We start from the raw sequence: 6,716 nt of genomic DNA on the forward strand, positions 1-6,716 counted from the left end.
TCACCTGCTATGTTCATTTTTTACATAAATTTCTTAACCACTCCTAAATGTTTGCTCTTGCCTTGGGAGATCCATTGTAAGGTCTACCCAAGTTCCATACAGCCAGCCTCATTGGAACTCCACTGTATTTAAGGATAAATTTGGGGAGCATGGACATTTTGAAACAAATATATCATGTTGAAGATATTACTGAATCATTCTACTTATAAATGTGATATAGAATTACTTTATTTAGGACTTCTTTGGGTGCTAAGTCACTTCAGTAGTGTTTGATTCTGTGCGATCCCATGGACTGTAGCCCACCAGGCTCCTGGGTCCATGGGATTCTCCCGGCAAGAACACTGGAGTGAATTGCCATTTCCTTCTCCATAGGACTTCTTTAGGACCCTTAAATTTAGTTTTATAAGTTTTCCACAAAGGTCCAACATATCGTTTGCTGACATTATTCTTAAGTAAAAAATCAATGATTTTGATTATTGTTATCTTTTCTAAATTATATTTTCTCATATTTGCTGCGGGCTTATGGGAACACAATTGATTTGTGTGTTGAGATTCTATCTAGCAATCTTGCAGAACTTTCCTTTCATTCTAATTATTTATCTGCAGATGTTTTTAAGTGGTTTTACTGGAGACACTTGTACGGTCTGCAATTTAAAGTTTGTTCCTCTCTTTTCAACCACTGTTTCTGCATTGAATAGAAGTGTTGATATGTGCACACTTGTCTTGAGCTTCTCTTTCAAGCAAATAGTTCTTTCACAATGAAGCGTCAAGTATTTTGTTAATTTTTTTTGTAGACAGTCTATTAGGTTAGATAAATTCCTTTTTGTTACTAATCTAATAGCTAACAGGTTTTGCGCTTTTTTTAAATGAAAATACATGTTGGATTTTATCAAAGCATATTATGTGGTTACTGAAATTGTCACCCCATCCAAGGTCACTCTACTATCGTCTTTCCTGCCATCCACAGGTGGACATGATTCTGAATAAAGGTCCTTTGGCTTAACAGTCAGGCAAAGGGGCAGGATTCTCTGAGGCAGGTTATTTTTCACCTCATGCGAAGTTGACTCATTGGAAAAGACTCTGATGCTGGGAGGGATTGAGGGCAGGAGGAGAAGGGGACAACAGAGGATGAGATGGCTGGATGGCATCATGGACTCAATGGACGTGAGTCTGAGTGAACTCCGGGAGTTGGTGATGGACAGGGAGGCTTGGTGTGCTGCAATTCATGGGGTCGCAAAGAGTTAGACACGTCTGAGCGACTGAACTGAACTGAACTGATAATAACAAAAGCAATGGAAAGCAAGTCAAAGAAATAGTTCGAGCATGGAGTCAGAAGTGGCTTTTCCCGGCAATAAAATGATCATATGGTTTTTCTTTTTTATTTAGTTGCTGCTGTCGCTTCAGTCGTGTCTGACTCTGTGCAACTCCATAGACGGCAGCCCACCAGGCTCTGCCGTCCCTGGGATTCTCCAGGCAAGAACACTGGAGTAGGTTGCCATTTCCTTCTCCAATGCATGAAAGTGAAAAGGGAAAGTGAAGTCGCTCAGTCCTGTCCGACTCTTCACTACCCCAGGGACTGTAGCCTACCAGGCTCCTCCATCCATGGGATTTTCCAGGCAAGAGTACTGGAGTGGGTTGCTATTTCCTTCTCCATTTAGTTGCTGAGGTGATTTATATTAGTATATTTTCTAATGATAAAAATTTCTTGAATTTGGGGGGGTTTGGGCTACAATTTTCATATTCACCAGGATGACTTTCACAGAATGGGGTAAATTATGCCTTGAATATTCAGTAGAGTTCTCCTGTTTGCTCATCTTGTCGAAGTGTGTACTGATTCAGTTTCTTTTTTTTTTTTTTCTCTAATTTTATTTTATTTTTAAACTTTACATAATTGTATTAGTTTTGCCAAATATCAAAATGAATCCGCTGGTCATAAGTGTTATTGGATTTTCACTTCTTCTTTAGTTTTCTAAAGCCAAATTTCCCTAGTGAGTTATATATCTTTTCAGAGGTTTGTCTGTTTTGTTAATCTTTTATGATTTTTTTAACAGCTTTGGAATTTCCCATTCTCTCCACTGTATCTTTACAGCGTATTTCATTCAAATGTGATATTAATTACATAATTTCCCTTGCTTTGTTCCTTTTCTGGGTTTTTGAGTTAGATATCTAGCTTGTTAATTTCAGTCTTTCTTAGAGTTCTCATCACAAAGAAGTAATTTTTTCTATTTCCTTAATTTTGTATCTGTATGAAATGATGCATGTTTACTAAACTTATTGGGAAAATCTTTTTATGATACAAGTGAAATCATTATGCTGTACCCCTTAAACTTATATAGTGCTGCAGGTCAATTACATCTCAATAAAGTTGGAAAAAAGATTTTTACTACTTCCTTCTTAATATAAATACTTAAGGCTAAATTTCCCTGTAAATATAACTTTAACTAAATCACATTTTACATGTTGAATCTTCATACAACATGTAAGTTTCTCTGATTTCCATTATTCCTTCTTTGTCACATTATTAAAAATATGGCTTAAAGCCAACAAATGTGAGGTTTTCTAAATTCTTTTTTAAATTATTAATTTGTAACCCAGTTATGGTACTAATTATTCAGAATTAATTGAGGCTTGCTTTGTGGCCCCAGACTTAATTTTTGTAATTCTTGGATAAGTGTTTGATATATCCATACCATATCAGAATAACCTTGATAATTGCTTTTCTCAGAATATTTAAATTCATACTATTTTTCCCCTTGTGAATTCATCAATTAGTGAGAGAAATGTGCACTATCAATGACTGGGGATTTGTCAATTTTCCTTACAATTCTGATTTTTACTTTTTATATTTTGAAACTCTTTTGTTAGTTGTATATGTATTTCTATTTCCTAATGAACTGAACTTTTTTTTAGATGGTGAATATTTTTACCAAAAAAGATTTTAATCTAAAAATTTGTTTCTAATATTAGTATTTGTAAACTAGCTTTATTCTGACTGACGTTTGTCTGGTGTGTATTTTTCCCCTTGTTGCTATGAGCTTTATGATATAATTAGATTTTATGTATTTACTTAATTTCTTCTAGGTTTTCTCTTGCACAATTTTTTCTTTCCATTTGTCTTTTTGACCACGCTGTCTTTATTTCATCTTTTTTCCTCTTTACTCTTTCAGAAGATTGTGTCTGTGGCTATTCTTTTGCAATTACTATCTTTGATATTTTAACAAGTGTTAACTTCTAAAGTTAAACATTTCTGCTTTTTTCCTGGAATCTCTCTTCCCCCATTTTTTTGTTACTCATTTCTCATCCTTCCAAAGTTAGCCCAAAGGCCACCTCCTCAACAATGCCTGTTCTGACTCTCCAGACTAAATCAGACACCCCTAAACTTGTCTTTCATAGCACTTACCAGGGCTTATGCCAACATACTTGTGAAATCAGTCATTGACCCCTACCTTCCTTAATTCCTGTAAGGGCTGTAATGCCTGAAAAGGTAGGCATTGGCTGTGCTGCTCTCTATTCTCCTCTTAAGGTGCAGCCCAGTGCCAGAACATGCCAGGCAACAAACTACGTTGAAGGCAGGAAGGCAACGGTGGGAGGGAGAGAAGGCGGCGTGGGTGGTGATGCTGAGATGAACCCACAGGGATGCTGACTCTGGGAGAGTCTCACACTTCCGTCAATTAGGAATCCCATTCTCCTGCAAAAACCAGAACAGAGACAATGATAGACAAAAATGGGAAATTCACTTCTTTTTCATGTTATGAAGTCTGGAGGCAGAAGTCCTGGCTTAATAAGGGGGTGCCATAAAGTCAAGAAGGACTCAGGCGTTTTTTTCTCCTCCACCTCTATTATCCTTGCCAGCTGCATGCTAAGTTGCTTCAGTCATTTTTGATTCTTTGTGACCCTGTGGACTACATCCTGCCAGGCTCCTCTGTCCATGGGATTCTCCAGGCAAGAATACTGGACTGGGTTGCCATTCCTGTCTCCAGGGGATCTTCCTGACCCAGGGGTCAAACTCTGGTCTCCTGCATTACTGATGGATTCTTTATCGTCTGAGCCACCAGGGAGACCCTTGCTATCCTTAGCTCATGGCTTAGATCCTGAGATTATGAGTCCAAGATGGTAGCTGGAATTTCAACCATTACAATCAAGTTCCAGGCAGGAATCTGGAAGTGGGAGGGAAGGGCAAGAAAGAGCATGCCCAGTTAGTTGTTGCCTCTCTGAGGAAGACTTTCTTGGAATTTCATGGACTTATATCTTATTCATCATGGCTAAGTTCCATGGTCAAACCTACATGCAAGAAAAAAAATATTTTTTCAAAGCCAGGACGATTGCAACTTAAATATAATTGTGGGGGGGGTGTCCTGTGTTATTAAGGCTGATGGGAGTGGGGGTGGTGTTTGTAGGTGATCACTGCGGTACAGTGATGTAGGCTAGGGGTGACAGGGAGACCGTAAGAGCAGGGAAAGAAACTGACATTCTCAATTAAGGCAACACCACGGGAACAGAAAGGAGGGTCTGAAATGAGATTTGACAGACGGTGCGACGGGGTTCTTAACAGCGCATCTTCTCACTGCGTTGCTCCAGGAAACACTTTGCCTATTGGTTTAATTTCACTTAGGAGAGAGGCTTTTCACTGAACTCAAGGTCATTATGAGTTGATCTCCCTGGTAAATACTGGAATAAATGAAGACTAATTTGTGTTTCTAAATACATGTAGGATGGGTACTCTCTTGGAAAATGTTTTTCCAAATGTACTTATTTCCTCTCAAAGCTCTATTTCCAAAGACAGATGAATATAGAGGACAATGATTAATAAGTACAAACATAATTTTTTTTAAAAAGTATAGTCATTCTTTGTGTATAGATACGCAACATATATGTAAGGTTCAATGTCAGAAAATGACACACAGGAGTGCTTTATCTCCACGTTGCAAACAATTTGCATTTCCTCTAGGTAGTCCCAAAATATTTGAAATTTTGCATTTTTTTTCCCTTTCCCCATATGATACTTATAAAAAGATGACTTGAGGTATTTTGAGCACACTGATTTTATTTTAAGGAAACTGGGATGCTAGAAAAATACATATATCTAGACATTTAACCATCAACACCAGGAAAAATACTTTCAGATTTCTAGAATACTTTGTTCTTCTCGACACACAGTTGAAGTAAAAACACATCTTTTATTAATAGGCCCTTATTAAAAGTGAGATTAATTGTGAGATTAATTTTCCTAAATAAAAAATAAGGGAGCATTTCTTACTAAATATGCGCTCGGGTTGCTGTACCCTTGAGTTCTTGCTAAGGTTCTTGGTGGGTAGGATTTAGGCAGGCTGCTCCTTCGAATGTGGCTGTGAGGGGTGGGAAGGTGGTTTTCACCTGTGAAGTGAGCTTAAGAGAGATCACAGGTGAGTCGAGTTCACCTGGATGGAGCAAGGGCCACGTTGCTCTGTGCTGACCTGCACTAAACAACCTGCAGTGGCAAAGCACGTTCCCTTGACCAGACACGGAAAGCTCAGGGCAGTGCCTGGATGCAGCGGGGTGGAAACTGAGACACAGGGAAGGGGCCAGGATGGAGTGTTCAATGCACAGACTGGCAGAGCCCTGGTGCCTACCTGGTGGGCCAGGTCCTCCCATTTAAGGTCCAGGAACCTGCACTTTGTCCCACGCTCATTCTCAGACGTGCCATAACTATTCTTTCTATTCTGTCCTAGTTCTGGAGCGGCTTTTTAAAATAAAGCTGGTCTGCTTACCTCTGCCAGGGGAGTGGGCTGCTGCACTAAAAGGGGAGTGAGCGTTTCTTGGGTTTAAAAAAAAAAGAAAGAAAAAAAAAAGCTACAGATTTTCTGGTGAAGCTCAAGGGATGTGATTAGGAGCTGACGGCTCCCTGAGCTTTCCTTTCTCGGTGATTCAGTCACCTGTAACTGTAATTGTGAGTCTTCCAAATATTTAAAATTGCTGAACAAAAAACAGCACCAGGTAACTTTAGTGATGCATAAAACTCCGTTTTTCTCAATGTTTGGCCATTTTAAGACCAAAAAAAAAAAAAAACCAAACTTATGGGGTTGATCAGATGATCTAGTCATTTTTTCAATTTCTCAATGCCATGGATCTAAAAGAAGCAAAACGGAGTGAAAAGAGAACACTTGTGGTTGGTGACTGTAACACGTTCCCTATTCATCAGTAGGAAAATCCAGTTATGATGGAAACGTCTAGAACCACAATTTCTATGCTGAGGTGTTTCATGATCTGGATACAATCTCATTGCATTGTTAGGATCACAGACAGCAAGGTTTCCTGTTAAGGTCACTTATGACCCACAGCAGCATGGCAGTCTCCTCTGGGTGATGTTCTCTGCCACCCTCTCCTGGCTCCTTTCAGCTGAGGTGGCAGTTTAACCATGAGGCTGAAATTCAAACACAAGGGAGGAAGGTAAAGACAAGACAAAATCAGTTATTTGTTTCAAATATATAAGAGACTCCTCACATTTCCACCCAGAAACTGAGGTGAATCAGGAAATGGATGGCGTTTTTCAAATCACATGAATCAGCGCCCCAGAATTCATCATTTTCACCAAGTGTTTGGTTGGTCTTTTCATTCCTTTATATTATGGCTCACCTAATACAGTTTAAAATCACTGCAGATGGTGATTGCAGCCATGAAATTAAAAGACGCTTACTCCTTGGAAGGAAAGTTATGACCAACCTAGATAGCATATTCAA

General features: G+C 39.0%; 1 long non-coding RNA gene across 1 annotated transcript in view; it reads right to left on the reverse strand.

Moving 5' to 3' along the window:
* Positions 1–5,024: 5,024 nt before the first annotated feature.
* The window catches only part of LOC104994081, a 2,771-nt gene continuing 1,079 nt past the window's right edge, over positions 5,025–6,716 (reverse strand). Inside the window, exon 2 of the long non-coding RNA XR_825910.1 lies at positions 5,025–6,400. This is a non-coding gene — a long non-coding RNA (uncharacterized LOC104994081). The remainder of the gene's footprint in view (positions 6,401–6,716) is intronic.

Source organism: Bison bison, unplaced genomic scaffold (assembly GCF_000754665.1).
Source record: "Bison bison bison isolate TAMUID 2011002044 unplaced genomic scaffold, Bison_UMD1.0 scf7180017864250, whole genome shotgun sequence".
Classification (NCBI taxonomy): Eukaryota; Metazoa; Chordata; class Mammalia; order Artiodactyla; family Bovidae; genus Bison; species Bison bison.